The sequence below is a fragment of the Arachis ipaensis genome, chromosome B7 (assembly GCF_059453495.1).
Source record: "Arachis ipaensis isolate K30076 ecotype BB chromosome B7, ASM5945349v1, whole genome shotgun sequence".
In the NCBI taxonomy this organism is placed as follows: domain Eukaryota; kingdom Viridiplantae; phylum Streptophyta; class Magnoliopsida; order Fabales; family Fabaceae; genus Arachis; species Arachis ipaensis.
Window position 1 is genome coordinate 110,396,690 of NC_142442.1, and position 17,628 is coordinate 110,414,317.

Genomic DNA, 17,628 nt, shown 5'->3' on the forward strand with positions numbered 1-17,628 from the left:
TAAAGTCCTTTATAAATCTTCGATAGAAACCTGCATGTCCAAGGAACGAACGGACTTCCCTCTCGAAGGAGGGGTAAGACAAGCTAGATATAACATTGATCTTTGCTGGATCCATAGAAATACCATCTTTGGAAACAATATGTCTTAAAACGATACCTTGCCTAACCTTAAAATGACATTTCTCAAAATTTAGGATAAGGTTCGATTTAGTGCATCATTCCAACACTTTTGCAAGGTTATCCAAGCATTGATCAAAAGAGTCCCCATAGATTGTAAAGTCATCCATGAATACCTCCATGAATTGCTCTAGAAAATCCGCAAATATGCTCATCATGCACCTTTGGAAAGTTGCCGGTGCATTGCATAAGCCAAATGGCATACGCTTGTAGGCATAAGTTCCAAAGGGGCACGTAAATATTGTTTTATCTTGATCCTCTAAAGCAATGTGGATTTGAAAATACCCCAAATAGCCATCTAGAAAACAATAATAAGGTTTACCGGATAATCGATCTAACATTTGATCAATAAACGGTAACGGAAAGTGATCCTTCCTAGTGGCCGTGTTCAAATGCCGGTAGTCGATACATACCCTCCAAGAGTTTTGCACCCTCGTAGCTATAAGCTCTCCGCTCTCATTCTTGATTGTGGTCACCCCAGACTTCTTTGGCACAACTTGGACGGGACTTACCCATTCACTATCCGAAATGGGATAAATGATGTCCGCCTCTAATAACCGGGTAACCTCTTTTTTACAACCTCTAGAATTGTAGGATTCAATCGCCTTTGAGATTGCCGAACAGGTCTAGCTCCTTCTTCTAAGAAGATTCGGTACTCGCACACTTGGGGGCTTATGCCCACTAAGTCCACCAAGCTCCATCCTATAGCTCTTTTGTTCCTCCTCAAAACATCAAGTAACCTTTCTTCTTGTGGAGGAGTGAGTTCCCTTGCAACAATTACCGGGAAATTATGAGCTTCGTCAAGATAGGCATATTTTAGATGGGACAGAAGTGGTTTCAACTCCACATGTTGTTCTTGACTTGGCATTTGAACTTCCGGTGGATTCGGAGGGGGTATGATGTTCTCTTCACATTCGTGGGGGCTCCTCATACTTGATTCTTCAATCTTCTCATCAATATTTGCATAATGCACTTCGGCCACAACATTGTCAACTAAGTCACACCGGAATATTGAATGATTCTTCGGTGGGTGTCTCATGGCTTCATCAAGACTAAAGCTAACAACACTTCCGTCGATTTCAAAAGAATAGGTTCCCGAATAGATATCCAATTTGAACTTAGAGGTCCTCAAGAATGGCCTCCCAAGTAGGATAGATGATGTCCTTTCGAATTCACTAGGTAGCATCACAAGGATATGAAAATCAATCGAAAATACCAAACCCTTTATGTTTACCAACACATCTTCCACAATACCCGTCACAGTTATTATGCTCTTGTCCGCCAAGACAAACCTAGCCGTCGACCACTTCAACGGTGGGAGCTTCAATATATGATAAACGAAAAGAGGCATAATACTAACGCATGCACCAAGATCGCACATACAATCAATGAATTGAACTCCATCTATGGTACAAGTGACTAAGTAAGGACCCGAATCACCACACTTTTTCCAGTATTGCTCCCATTAAGGCCGAAATAGAACTCCCCGATGGAATAGTTTCTAACTCATGGATTCTATCTTTGTTTATACACAAATCCTTAAGAAACTTTGCATACTTAGGTACTTGATGGGTAGCATCAAAGAGAGGGATAGTTACCTCAACTTTCTTAAACATCTCCACGATTTTGGGGTCAAGTTCTACACGCTTCTTAGTCTTTCTTGCCAATGTAGGAAATGGAATTGGTTGAGCCACTTCTTCCATGACTTGCTCATCTTTAAAGGCTTTACTCCTTGGTCGAGGGACTTCATCTTCAACTACCTCATGTGCTTCATCCTCTTCTTCAATTTTTTCGAGCTCAACCATGTCCTCCTCTTGAGTAACTATCATTGGGCTAGGTGCCTTTGGACTCCTCTCTTTCAATTGAGTTCCGGACCTCAAGATGATGGCATTGATGCCACCGTTGGGGTTGCGTAGAGGTTGAGAGGGTATGGCACTAGAACTTGAAGCTTAAGGAGTGGAGGTAGAAGGTGGTTCCATGCGAGCAATGAGGGCTTAGAGGGTAGAAGTAAGTCCAGTAAGGCTTGAGGTAAGTGTGTTTTGGATTTCTTTTTGCCCTTGGAGTATGGACCGAAGTGTCTCATTTTGATTGGAGGAAGGGGAAGGATAGGTGATTTGAGGTGCTTGTGATTGGTTGGGTTGAGGTGGTTGCCTATGAGGTGGTAGGTAGGTTTGGTAGTTTCTTCCTTGGTTTGGTTGTGGATGTGGTTGGTTTTGTGAGTATCGATTTTGTGAATTATTGTTGTTCCATCTTTAGTTTTCTCCATTGTCCCTACCTCCTTGTTGATAATTATTCCGCTAACCTTGGTTGGAATTGTCTCTCCAACCTTGATTAAAGTTGTTACTCCCTTGGTTGTAATTGCCTCCTTGTTGGGAATACCCTTGATTGAAATTTCGCCCTAGTGAATAGTATCCTTGATTAGAGCGATCATAGAAGGGGTGATCATAGAAATTATGGGTAGCTGCCAAAGTATTATCTTCTTGGAGGCTTGGGCATTCATCCGTGTAGTGGGAGTAGCATGAACAAATATCGCATACTCTTTGGGGGACCAATTGTTGGCTTTGTTGGTGTTGAGGAGGTGGTGGTTATTGTTGATGGAATGGAGGTTGTTGTTGATTCACTTGGAGTTGCTTTAGAAGACTTGTCATCTCGCACAAGGTTTTGGTGAGGGTGGCGGTCTCACCACTAGAAGAAACTTCATTAACGGTTCTAGGGTGATTGCTCCTTTGTCTAGCATGCAAGGTGGACTCGGCCAAATCGAAGATCAATTGCCATGCTTCCTCCGCCATTCTATATTTTGTCAAAGAACCATTGCTTGAAGCATCTAGGAGGATATTGTCTTATGGTTTCATCCCTTGACAAAAATAGCTTATTAACACTAGAGTGTCAATCATATGGTTGGGGCATGAGTTAAGAAGCTTTCGGAACCGCTCCCAATATTTATATAGAATTTCCAATTCACCATGGACAATGCATGAGATTTCTTTCTACAACTTATCCATCACTGCCGCGAGAAAGAATTTGTCTAAGAACTCTCTTCGAAGAAAATCTCAATCACAACAATCTTACTTGGCAAAGAGTAGAACCACTCCTTAGCTCTCCCTTCAAGAGAGAAAGGAAAAGCATACAACCAAATCACAATTTCACTAGAGCCTTCCCGCCTAGTAGTGGAGCATACACCTTGGAAGTCCTTACGGTGTCTAATAGGATCTTGAGCAGAAAGTCCTTGATACTTGGGAAGAAGATTGACTAAAGCCGTTTTAAGCTCAAAATTAGCATTCAAGTCCGGATGATGAATGTGAGTAGGTTGAAAAATAAAATTCGGAGCACCGGCTTCCTTGAGAGTGACTCACCTTGGGGCGGCCATGGTGTCCATCCCTAGATCAATAGAAGAATTATTAGTAGTGTCTATGGAAGAGTAAACAGTGCCTTCTTTGGATGACAATTCGGAATCAACTTCGGATATGGTAGGTGAATTGGTAGGAACCTTTTTACCACCTCCAAAGGCTAACCGTCTCCGAGCTTGTCTAAGGTGAAGCAAAGTTCTTTCTATTTCCAGATCAAATCTAGCTAAGCTCAGATCGGGTAAAGAACGCGTCATTCAAGGAAAGAGACAAAGAGCTCATGATAATAAAGTGTACTAAATAAAGAGAAATCCTAACTAACACAAACAATCAAGCTAAATGCAAGTATGTACATATTCACATATTTACACTAACCAACAAATGGCATTCAAGTGCAACTCCCCGTTAACAGCGCCATTTTGATGAGTGATTTTATGTCGGTGTAGAATTTATCAATAATTCCAATCGTAGTATAGTCTAAACTGACACGCAATTCCATATCAAACAATCTAAAATCAATAACCGAGAGTATGAGTCCCGAGTCATTCTTCCTAGGAGTGCTCCAAGATGCACATTGTTGGTTAGAGAGTGTATTAGTGTTTGGAGTTTCATATAAGAAAAGAACAAGCTAGTAGTGTGAATGAAAATAAAACGATATTAAAGCCTTGGCTAGAAGTGAGAATTGGACTTCCTATCATTATTATTTCTATCAATTATAATCACAATTAGTTATTGCTTCACTTAGTTAACATATAGTATAAAGGAAAGTCAAGTGAAAGTAATCAATTTGGATTCACAAGTCCTAGCCTAACCCTAGGGAAGTCTAGCTTTAGTGACATGCAAATCAATTAGCAATTTTCAATTGACAATCAACAAAAGACATTAATAATTCAAGTGTCTCCAATATCTCAACTTCTAAGCCAAGTAAGAAAAGTCTACTCCATAGTTAAAGTTGGCATTTTCTCAAACACTTGAAGAGCAATGATGAGAGGCATTGTAAAATTGAGGATAAACTTGAAATCAAAAGTGTCCACTACAAGAGATTAACAATAATCAAACAATTGAAGGCTAAGAGCTTGAATTACCTCAATGTATTAATGGAAATAGAAGTAACAACATCCAAAAGCTAAGATCCACAAGTAACTTGAACAACAAGAACTAAATTGAGAATAAGAGAATCTAGATCTACAACTTGAAGCAATGTAGAAGTGAATTGACAATAGATCTCACCAATGGATACAAGAGAGTTCCAAATTTGAGAAGCTAAACCCTAGAGAGAAGCTAGAGAGAAGTTAGAGTTTCTCTCTCTACAAAATATAACTTCCAACTAAAAATATCTAAAATGAGTCAATAGATGAGAACCCCTTCATCCCTTAGTATTTTTATGGGTTTTGGCACCAGAATTAGTTCCAATTGGGTCCCACAGCTTTTCTGAATTCGCTGGGCACGTTTTCCTCTTAAAAATCGCGTGCAGACACCGACGCGTGCGCGTCCCTAAGGTTTTCACAATCCACGCGCAAGCGTCAAGCGTGTGTGCACGTCCATGAGGTTCTGGCTAAGCCATGCGAATGCGCCGGCTTCTGGCTCTGGCTCCTTCGCGCCGGTCCTGATAACGCGTATCCACGAGTACGAGCAAGGTATGCGTGCGCGTTGCTGCTCAAGCTCCAAAACTTCATTTTCCATGCTCCTTTCCTTCATGCATGCTTCCTCTCTCTCTTCTAAGTCATCCTGACCCTATAACTTCTGAAATCACTTAACAAATGGATCACGGCATCGAATGGTAGTAGGAGAGGATTCAAATATGGCATATTTAGTGTAAAAGAAGCATGTTTTCATCCATGGAGCAAAATCGGGAAGGAAACACGAAACCATGCATTTTCTATGATTAAGTGTGAAAAAACATCGATAAAACGCTCAAAATCCATACAAGATAAACCCTAAAAATGGAGTTTATCAGTGCCTGGCAGGGACAGCAGGTTAATCCCGCCTGTCGAGGTCGCGGCGTAAGGACGGTAGGTTTATCCTGCTTACGCTGAGATGTGAGGTCTGTGGCAAGAGTATCCCACTCGCATCCCTTCAGAATCACTATAGTGTGCAGGCATTGACTTCCTGGACCGTGATCCGGGCACGATATCTCGGGGGTTCCCATTATGAGACCGAAGGGCGACATCTCCATGGAGATGTGTCGGATCAGAAGTTGAACCGACAATGTGATATCACGGCCAATAGGATAGGCATTCATCATGTGCATCTTTTATCTGCTTGATTGCTTTGCCGACTTGAATTGTATGCCTAATTGTATAACATGACTAATTGGCTATTTGAATTACTTGACATATATGCTTATACTTGTACTTTACTTGCATTGTATTAATTGTGTATTCTATTGGGATTGAGGAGGTTCAGAAGGCGGCAGCGACGGGATCACATGGAGGATAGGTTAGTGAAGGCTGTGGGACAGCGGAGAGTTGTTAGTTTAGAAATCCACTAAGTTAGATTATGCCTTTATCATTATGTTTTTAAGTGATGTTTTAATGTTTTAGTTATGCTTTAAGTTGAATCTTGTGATGGATATGAAGTTCTAGGATTGCCTCTGGTGTCTCGGAGTCTTATATCTTACATCACTGGGCATTGTTACCATACTGAGAACCTCTAGTTCTCATACCATATTCTGTTGTTATTTTTCATATGCAGGTCGCAACCCACCTCAGTGAGTTGCTTTGGTGGTGACAGAGCAGAGGACCTTTATCCTATTTTGAAGTCTCTTTTGATTATTTTGTATAGATCTCTCACTTTTGTATCTATTTCTCCTAGAGGCTTACTTTGAGAGGAAGTTTGTATAAGCTGTTTTACTTTCAAAACTTTGTTTATTTGTATATGACTAGCCGTCTTAAACTCCGCGGGCGGCGGCTAGACTCTTATGACTATCATACTTGATATATCTATATATGTGTCTTGATATTGGTATGTATATCTTTTGCCTTAAGTTGTAGCTTTGTGTGAACATTTTGCACTTTTCAAATTTTATTTTTGGGCTTAAATCCTTCATCGGGCTTTTAGAATATATTATTTCTTTCTATATAAATATGTACAAGCTTTAGAATTGTCGTAACCTTTGATTAACATTTACTTTACGACGCGAGGTAAGGCTTAGGGTAATTAGGGTGTTACACAACCCACTCTGACCCTCTCCTTGTCATTCTTTATCCACTTCAACTCCCTCCCCTCAGCAATGAATGAATTCTTTACCACATCTTTAAACCTTTCAACAGTTGCAAACCTCGTCCCTAACTCAAATATTCCCTCACCATGAGCATAGTCATCATCAAACTCTGGAAATTTATGGCTGTTACCTTCATCCTCGGATGATATGGATGTATGCAATTCCTCGGACTCGTACTCAAACATGATTTCTTCAACCTCTGTTGGGACTTCACTGACATAGAATCCACCTGCCACTGCATTATCTTGCACCACTTCAGGCCCATCACCACCACCTCCTTGATCATTCGGCCCATCAGTCCCCTGCAATCCACCCTCACCACCAGTCCTAGTTTTAGCGTGCCCACTATTTTCTCCTCTTGCATTCACCCTCGCACCATATTGCAACTTCTTCTTTCCAACCTTAGATTTTTCCTTTAACCTGGTCTCTTTGCAACCGGCTTCTTCGGAGTCACTACTTTCTTTCTTCCCTTCATTCCTCTTTTCTCTTGCCACCAGCAGCCCCGCTATTACTGTCAGAATCAGTATCATCACTCTTAAATCCAGCTAGTGGAGGTTTATACCAGACATCTTTCGTGCTCTCGTACCCGTCATCCAATAAAGAGGATGTCTTTAGTTCCTCTGAAATTTCATCCACATCCATTTCGCCATCACCATTCTTGCCAGCATCATCTACAACCTCTGGAGCATCAACGAGGTGATCAAAGTATATGTGGAACTTGATAAACCACTATTTTATGGTTTATCTTGTACTAATTTGAGTGGTTTTTATCAACTCGTTGCTCATTTATTCATATAATCTGCATGGTTCTACAAATCCTTCCTAATTCTGTGATATAATTGAAAACATGTTTCCTAAGCCTTTAAACTGTTAATTTTAATTACCCTTTATTACCATTCGATGCCGTGATCTGTGTGTTAAGTGTTTTCAGGCTATATAGGGCAGGAATGGCTTAGAGGATGGAAAGAAAACATGCAAAAGTGGAAGGAACGTGAGAAAATGAAGTTTTGAGAAGCTGACAGCGACGCGCACGCATGGGCGATGTGTACGCGTGCCTAGCGCAGAAGACAAGCAATGCGTACGCGTGATTGACGCGTACGCGTGACAAGGATTTTTCTCAAGCGACGCGTACGCCTGGACAACGCGTATGCATGACATGTGCTACATGTAGAAATCGCAGAAAATGCTGGGGGCAATTTTGGGCTGAGTTTGGACCTAGTTTTCAGCCCAAAAAATACAGACTAGAGGTTGCAAAGTGGGGGAATCACATCAATTAATTCATTCATACAACATTCATTCATTAACATAATTTTAGGTTTTAGATGTAGTTTTCTAGAGAGAGAGGCTCTCTCCTCTCTCTAGGTTTTAGGATTCTTAGGTTTAGTGGTGCACGAATTGCGAATCACACTTTTCACAACTCGTACCACTAACCAACAAGTGCACTGGGTCGTCCAAGTAATACCTTACGTGAGTAAGGGTCGAATCCCACGGGGATTGTTGGCTTGAAGCAATCTATGGTTATCTTGTAGCTCTTAGTCAGGAAATCAATTATAATTATCAGTTTGAATTACGAAGAATAAAAGAGCATGAATTAAATACTTGTTATGCAGTAATGGAGAATATGTTTGAGTTTTGGAGATGCTTTGTCTTCTGAATCTCTGCTTTCCTACTGTCATCTTCTTCACGCACACAAGTTTCCTCCTATGGCAAGCTGTGTGTTGGTGGATCACTGTTGTCAATGGCTACCATCCATCCTTTCAGTGAAAATGGTCCAGGTGCGCTGTCACCGCACGGCTAATCATCTGTCGGTTCTCAATCATGCTGGAATAGGATCCATTGATCCTTTTGCATCTGTCACTACTCCCAACACTCACGAGTTTGAAGCTCGTCACAGTCATTCAATCCTTGAATCCTACTCGGAATACCACAGACAAGGTTTAGACTTTTCGGATTCTCAAGAATGCTGCCAATGGATTCTAGCTTATACCACGAAGATTCTGATTAATGAATCCAAGAGATACTCATTCAATCGAAGGTAGAACGGAGGTGGTTGTCAGGCACACGTTCATAGGTTGAGAATGGTGATGAGTGTCATGGATCATCACATCCATCATATTGAAGTGCGAATAAACATCTTAGATAGAAACAAGCGTGTTTGAATAGAAAACAGAAATAATTGCATTAATTCATCGGGACACAACAAAGCTCCTCACCCCCAACAATGGAGTTTAGAGACTCATGCCATCAAAGAGTACAAAGTTCAGATCTGAACTATCATGAGGTACAAAATAAATCTCTAAAAGTTGTTTAAATACTAAACTAGTGACCTAGGTTTACAGAAAATGAATAAGCTATGATAGATAGTGCAGAAATTCACTTCTGGAGCCTACTTGGTATGTGCTGGGGCTGAGACTTGAGCTTTACACGTGCCTAGGCTGTTTCTGGAGTTAAACGCCAGGTTGTAACCTTTTTGGGCGTTTAACTCCAACTTGTAACCTGTTTCTGGCGTTTAACGCCAGAATGCAACATGGAACTGGCATTGAACGCCAGTTTACGTCATTTATCCTTGAGCAAAGTATAGACTATTATATATTTCTAGAAAGCCCTGGATGTCTACTTTCCAACGCAATTGAGAGTGCACCATTTGGACTTCTGTAGCTCCAAAAAATCCATTTCGAGTACAGGGAGGTCAGAATCCAACAGCATCAGCAGTCCTTTTTCAGCATGAATCAGATTTTTGCTCAGCTCCCTCAATTTCAGCCAGAAAATACCTGAAATTATAGAAAAATACACAAACTCATAGTAAAGTCCAGAAATATAAATTTTTCCTAGAAACTAATAAAAATATACTAAAAACTAACTAAAACATACTAAAAACTACATGAAATTGACCCCAAAAAGCGTATAAAATATCCGCTCATCACAACACCAAACTTAAACTGTTGCTTGTCCCCAAGTAACTAAAAACAAAGTAGGATAAAAAGAAGAGAATATACAATGAATTCCAAAAACATCTATGAAGATTAGTCTTAATTAGATGAGCGGGGCTATTAGCTTTTTGCTTCTGAATAGTTTTGGCATCTCACTTTATCCTTTGAAGTTCAGAATGATTGGCATCTATAGGAACTCAGAATTCAGATAGTGTTATTGATTCTCCTAGTTCAGTATGTTGATTCTTGAACACAGCTACTTTATGAGTTTTGGCCGTGGCCCTAAACACTCTGTTTTCCAGTATTACCACCGGATACATACATGCCACAGACACATAACTGGGTGAACCTTTTCAGATTGTGACTCAGCTTTGCTAAAGTCCCCAATTAGAGGTGTCCAGGGTTCTTAAGCACACTCTGTTTTTGCTTTGGACCTCAACTTTAACCGCTCAGTCTCAAGTTTTCACTTGACACCTTCACGCCACAAGCACATGGTTAGGGACAGCTTGGTTTAGCCGCTTAGGCCAGGATTTTATTCCTTTAGGCCCTCCTATCCACTGATGCTCAAAGCATTGGATCCTTTTTATTACCCTTGCCTTTTGGTTTTAAGGGCTATTGGCTTTTTGCTCTTGCCTTTTGGTTTAAAGAGCTTTTGGCTTTTTCTGCTTGCTTTTTCTTTTTCTTGCTCTCTCTTTTTTTTTTTTGCATTTTTTTTCCGCAGGCTTTGTTCTTCACTGCTTTTTCTTGCTTTAAGAATAATTTTTTTATGATTTTTCAGATTATCAAATAACATTTCTCTTTTTTCATCATTCTTTCAAGAGCCAACAATTTTAACATTCATAAACAACAAATTCAAAAGACATATGCACTATTCAAGCATTCATTCAGAAAACAAAAAGTATTGCCACCACATCAAAATAATTAAACTATTTTAAAATTCGAAATTCATGCACTTCTTTTTCTTTTTCAGAAAACATTTTTCATTTAAGAAAGGTGATGGATTCATAGGACATTCATATCTTTAAGACATAGACACTTAGATACTAGTGATCATGTAATAAGACCCAAACATAAATAAACATAAAGCATATTAAACGAAAAACAGAGAAATAAGAACAAGGAGATTAAGGAACGGGTCCACCTTAGTGAGGGTGGCGTCTTCCTCTTCTTGAAGAACCAATGATGCTCTTGAGCTCCTCTATGTCTCTTCCTTGTCTTTGTTGCTCCTCCCTCATAGCTCTTTGATCTGCAGTCAAATGCTCTATCACTGAACTATGGACCCTTGAGATGAACCTCTCCATCTCTCATGACTCGGGGGTGGAAGCAACTGCCTTCCTTTTCCTCTTTCTAGAGGTTTCTCTGGCCTTAGTTGCCATAAATGGTTATGGAAAAACAAAAAGCAACGCTTTTTTTCCACACCAAACTTAAAAGGTTTGCTTGTCCTCGAGCAAAAGAAGATAGAAGGGAGTAGAAGGAGAAGTGTGAATGAGTGGGTATGGGAGGGGAATAGTTTGAATTGGAATGGTGAGGTTGGTGGGGATTCTGTGGGGTCCACAGATCCTGAGGGGTCAAGGACTTAGCATCCCTGCTCCATTGAGGCATGCAAAATGCCCTTAGTGTGAAATCATGGCGTTTAACGCCAGACTGCTGCTTGTTTCTGGCGTTAATTGCCAGCTTTTTCCCTTTCTTGGCGTTGAACGCCAACTTGGTGCTTGTTTCTGGCATTTAACACCAGCTTGATGCTTCTTTCTGGCGTTAAACGCCAGTTTAATGCTTCTTACTGGCGTTTAAACGCCAGTAAGCTCTTCCTCCAGGGTGAGCTGTTTTAATGATATTTTTTACTTTACTTTGATTTTTGTGACTCCACATGATCCTCATCCTAAAGAAAACATAAAATAGAAATGGAAAATAGAAAATTAACATAGATAAAGAAAAATTGGGTTGCCTTCCAATAAGCGCTTCTTTATTGTCTTTAGCTGGACTTTGCTGAGCTTTTAATCTAGCCTCAGCCTTGAGCACTCTTGCTCAATATTTCCTTCAAGATAATGCTTGATTCTCTGTCCATTAACAATGAACCTCTTATGAGAATCAATGTCTTGAAGCTTCACATAGCCATATGGTGACACACTTGTAATCACATATGATTCCCTCTACCGGGATTTCAATTTTCCAGGGAATAGCCTGAGCCTAGAGTTAAACAACAGAACTTTCTGTCCTGGTTCAAAGACTCTAGATGACAGCTTTATGTCATGCCACCTTTTTGCTTTCTCTTTGTAAAGCTTGGCATTTTCGAAAGCAGTGAGTTTGAATTCCTCTAGCTCATTCAGCAGGAGCAATCTTTTTTCTCCAGCTAATTTGGCATCGAAGTTTAGGAATCTGGTTGCCCAGTAGGCCTTATGCTCCAGTTCCACGGGCAGGTGACAGGCCTTACTATACACAAGCTGGTATGGAGAGGTCCCTATAGGAGTCTTGAATGCTGTTCTGTAAGCCCACAGAGCATCATCCAAGCTTCTCGCCCAATCATTTCTACGGGTACTTACAGTCCGTTCCAGTATTCTTTTTATTTCTCTATTAGAGACTTCAGCTTGCCCATTTGTCTGTGGATGATATGGGGTTGCCACCTTGTGACTAATTCCATACCGGACCATAGCAGAGTAAAGCTGTTTGTTGTAGAAGTGAGTGCCCCCATCACTAGATAGTGCTCTAGGGACACCAAACCTGCTGAAGATATGTTTCTGGAGGAACTTCAGCTCTATCTTAGTATAATTAGTGGGTGTGGCAATGGCCTCTACCCATTTGGATACATAGTCGACTGCCACCAGAATATAAGTGTTTGAGTATGATGGTGGGAAAGGCCCCATGAAGTCAATACCCCATACGTCAAACAACTCAATCTCTAAGATTCCTTGCTGAGGCATGGCATAACTATGAGGCAGATTACCAGCTTTCTGGTAGCTGTCACAGTTACGCACAAACTCTCGGGAGTCTTTATAGAGAGTGGGCCAGTAGAAGCCACATTGGAGGACTTTTGTCGCTGTTTGCTCACCTCCGAAATGTCCTCCATATTGTTATCCATGACAATGCCATTGGATCTTCTGTGCTTCTTCTCCAGGCACACACCTACGGATTATTCCGTCTGCACATCTCTTAAAGAGATATGGTTCATCCCACAGGTAGTACTTTGCATCAGTAATTAATTTTTTCTTTTGTTGCTTGCTGTACTCCTTGGGTATGAACCTTGCAGCTTTATAGTTTGCAATGTCTGCAAACCATGGTGTTTCCTGGATGGCAAACAGTTGCTCATCTGGAAAGGTTTCAGAGATCTCAATAGTAGGGAAGGACATCCCTTCTACTGGCTCTATCCGGGACAGATGATCAGCCACTTGGTTCTCTGTCCCTTTTCTGTCTCTTATTTCTATATCAAACTCTTGTAGAAGCAACACCCATCTTATGAGCCTGGGTTTTGAATCCTGCTTTGTGAGTAGATATTTAAGAGCAGCATGGTCAGTATACACAATCACTTTTGATCCTACTAAGTATGATCTAAACTTGTCAATGGCATAAACCACTGCAAGCAATTCTTTTTCTGTGGTTGTGTAATTTTTTTGGGCATCATTTAAAATGCGGCTAGCATAATAAATGATATGCAGAAGCTTGTTATACCTCTGTCCCAGTACTGCACCAATGGCATGGTCACTGGCATCACACATTAGTTCAAATGGTAATGTCCAATCTGGTGCAGAAATAACTGGTGCTGTGACCAGCTTAGCTTTTAGAGTTTCAAATGCCTGCAGACACTCTGTGTCAAACACAAATGGCATGTCAGCAGCTAGCAGATTGCTCAGAGGTTTTGTAATTTTTGAAAAATCCTTTATAAACCTCCTATAGAATCCTGCATGCCCCAGAAAGCTTCTGATTGCCTTAACATTGGCAGGTGGTGGTAATTTTTTAATTACCTCTACCTTAGCTTGATCCACCTCTATTCCCTTTGTTCGAAATCTTGTGCCTAAGGACAATCCCTTCAGTCACCATAAAGTGACATTTTTCCCAGTTTAAAACCAGGTTAGTCTCTTGGCATCTTTTCAGAACCAGTGTTAGGTGATCAAGACAGGAGCTAAATGAGTCTCCATATACTGAGAAGTCATCCATGAAGACTTCCAGAAATTTTTCCACCATATCAGAGAAAATAGAGAGCATGCATCTCTGAAAGGTTGCAGGCGCATTACACAGCCCAAATGGCATCCTTCTGTAAGCAAACACTCCAGATGGACATGTGAATGCTGTTTTCTCTTGATCCTGGGGATCTACTGTAATTTGGTTGTAGCCTGAATAGCCATCCAAAAAGCAGTAATAATCATGACCTGCTAGTCTTTCTAGCATCTGGTCTATGAATGGTAAAGGAAAATGATCCTTTCTGGTGGCTGTATTGAGCCTTCTGTAGTCAATACACATGCGCCACCCTGTAACTGTTCTTGTAGGAACCAGTTCATTTTTTTCATTATGAACCACTGTCATGCCTCCTTTTTTGGGGACAACTTGGACAGGGCTCACCCAGGGGCTATCAGAAATGGGATAAATAATCCCAGCCTCCAGCAACTTGGTGACCTCTTTCTGCACCACCTCCTTCATGGCTGGATTTAGCCGCCTCTGTGGTTGAACCACTGGCTTAGCATCATCCTCCAATAGGATCTTGTGCATGCATCTAGTTGGGCTTATGCCCTTAAGGTCACTTATAGACCACCCAAGAGCTGTCTTGTGTGTCCTTAGCACTTGAAGTAGTGCTTCCTCTTCCTGTGGATTCAAAGCAGAGCTTATGATCACCGGAAAAGTGTCACCTTCTCCCAGAAATGCATATTTCAGGGATGGTGGTAATGGTTTGAGCTCGGGTTTAGGAGGTTTTTCCTCTTCCTGAGGAAGTTTCAAAGGCTCTTTCAATTCCTCTGAATCCTCCAGATCAGGCTGAACATCTTTAAAGATGTCTTCCAGCTCTGATTCGAGACTCTCAGCCATGTTGATCTCCTCTACCAAAGAGTCAATAAGATCAACTTTCATGCAGTCTTTTGGTGTGTCTGGATGCTGCATGGCCTTGACAGCATTCAACTTAAACTCATCCTCATTGACTCTTAGGGTTACTTCCCCCTTTTGGACATCAATGAGAGTTCGTCCAGTTGCTAGGAAGGGTCTTCCTAGAATGAGAGTAGCACTCTTGTGCTCCTCCATTTCCAGCACTACAAAGTCAGTGGGGAAGGCGAATGGCCCAACCCTGACAATCATGTCTTCAATCACGCCTGATGGGTATTTAATGGAGCCATCAGCAAGTTGGAGACATATCCGGGTTGGTTTGACTTCTTCAGTTAAACCAAGCTTTCTGATAGTGGATGCAGGTATTAGGTTGATGCTTGCCCCAAGATCACATAAAGCTATCTTGGTGTAATTATCCTCTAATATGCATGGTATCATAAAGCTCTCGGGATCTTTAAGCTTTTCTAGGAAGCTTTTCAGAATGACTGCACTGCATTCTTCAGTGAGGAGAACTCTTTCAGTTTCTCTCTAATCCCTCTTATGACTCAAGATCTCTTTCATGAACTTGGCATAAGAGGGTATTTGCTCAAGTGCCTCTGCAAACGGAATCTTTATTTCAAGAGTCCTGAGATAGTCTGCAAAGCGGGCAAATTGCTTATCCTGCTCCTCTTTGCGGAGATTTTGAGGATAAGGCATCTTGGCTTTGTATTCCTCAACCTTAGTTGCTGCATGTTTATTTCCTATAGAGGTGGTTAGAGAAGCCTTTTTAGAGGGGTTGTTATCAGCACTTGTGTGTGTCTGATCCCTCGCTGGCATTGGAATGCCAGGGTTAAGAGCTAGATTAGCGTTGGACACCAACTTCTTACTTGTTTCTGGCGTTTGAACACCAGAACTGAGCCTCCATTGGGCGTTTGACGCCAGCTCCTTGCCTGTTTCTAGCGTTTGAATGCCAGAACTGTGCGTGGGTTGGGTGTTTAACGCCAGCTTTGTATCTTTTTCTGGCATTTGAACGCCAGAGTTGTTCCTCTTTGGGCTCTTACTGTCCTCAGAGGGATTTTGGATAATATTTTGCTCATCCCCTGTCAGTTGTTCTTTTCTTGGCTTTCTGCTACTCTGAAGTGAGGTATTTAATGTTTTCCCACTTCTTAATTGAACTGCTTGGCACTCTTCTGTTATCTGCTTTGATAATTACTGTTTTGTCTGATTCAATTGTGCTTCCATATTTTTATTAGCATTTTTAGTGTCTTGTAGCATCTCCTTGAATTCTGCTAGCTGTTTTGTTAGAAAACACAATTGTTGATTGAGTTCAGCAACTTGTTTTGGAGGACCAAGTTCAGTAGACACTGCTTTGGCTTCTTATTTTATGGAGGACCCATTACTTATGTACAGATGCTGATTTCTAGCAACTATATCAATAAGCTCTTGAGCCTCTTCAATAGTTTTTCTCATGTGTAGAGATCCACCAGCTGAGTGGTCCAGAGATACCTGAGCTCTTTTTGTAAGCCCATAGTAGAAGATGTCTAATTACACCCATTCTGAAAACATTTCAGAAGGGCATTTCCTTAGCATCCCTCTGTACCTCTCCCAGGCATTATAAAGGGATTCACTATCCTCTTGTTTAAAGCCTTGGATGTCCAGCCTTAGCTGTGTCATCCTTTTTTGAGGGAAATATTGATTCAGAAATTTGTCTGATAACTATTTCCATGTTCTTATGCTTGCTGTGGGTTGGTTATTTAACCACCTTTTAGCTTGATCTTTTACAGCAAACGAAAATAGTAACAGCCTGTATACATCCTGATCTACCTCCTTGTCACGTACTGTGTCAGCAATTTGCAAGAATTGTGCCAGAAACTCAGTAGGTTCTTCCTGTGGAAGACCGGAATACTGGCAATTTTGCTGCACCATGACAATGAGCTGAGGATTTAGCTCAAAACTGCCTGCTTTGATGGAGGGTATACAGATACTACTCCCATATGCAACAGTAGTGGGCTTACCATATGACCCCAGAGTCCTTCTGGACTGTTCATTTCCACTTAGATCCATGATGGATAAAATGGAATTGATATGAATTGCAAAGAAAATATATTTTTAAAAATTTTTTTTTGAAAACTGAAATTAAAATAAAATAAAATAAAATAAATGAAAAATTGACTATAATTTCGAAAATTAGAAGAAAAAGAAATAAAAAAAATTGAAAACTAAATTAATTAATTAAAAAGATTTGAAAAAGATCTGGGTGAGGATTTTCAGAAAAAATGAAGAGAGAGAAATTGGTTAGGAAGTTTTGAAAAAGATATGTCTTAAAATTAAAGATACTTGTAAGAAAATAAAATAAAATAAAATAAAAAAGAAAAGATATGAAAAAGATTTGATTTTAAGATTTGAGAATAGAAAAGATAAGATAAGCTAAGTGAGAGAAGATAAGGAATTTAAATTAAAAAGTTTTGAAATTTGAAATTTGAAATTTGAAATTTTGAGAATTGAAATTTGAAAATTGAAAGTTAAAATTTGAAAATTGAATTTTTGAATTTTCGAAAAAGTCAACAATATAAGATAAGGATTTGAAAAAGATTTAAATTTTGAAAAAATTTGATTTTTAAATTTGAAAATTAGATTTTGAATCTTTAAATTTTGAAATTTGAATTTTGAAATTTTGGAAGTTGAAATTTGAAATTTGAAATAAGATAAGATAAAATTTTGAAAAATATATGATTTTTTTGAAAAAAATTGAATTTTGAAAATTTTAAAACTAAGATAAGATAAAATAGAAATTTTAAAATAAAAATCTGAATTTTTTTGAAAAATTTCGAAATATTTGCTCAAAAATAGTTAGAGAAGATATTTTTTTATTTTTGAATTTTATGATGAAAAATAAAAACACACAAAAGACACACACCTTAAAATTTTTAGATCTAATGCTCCTTGTTTTCGAA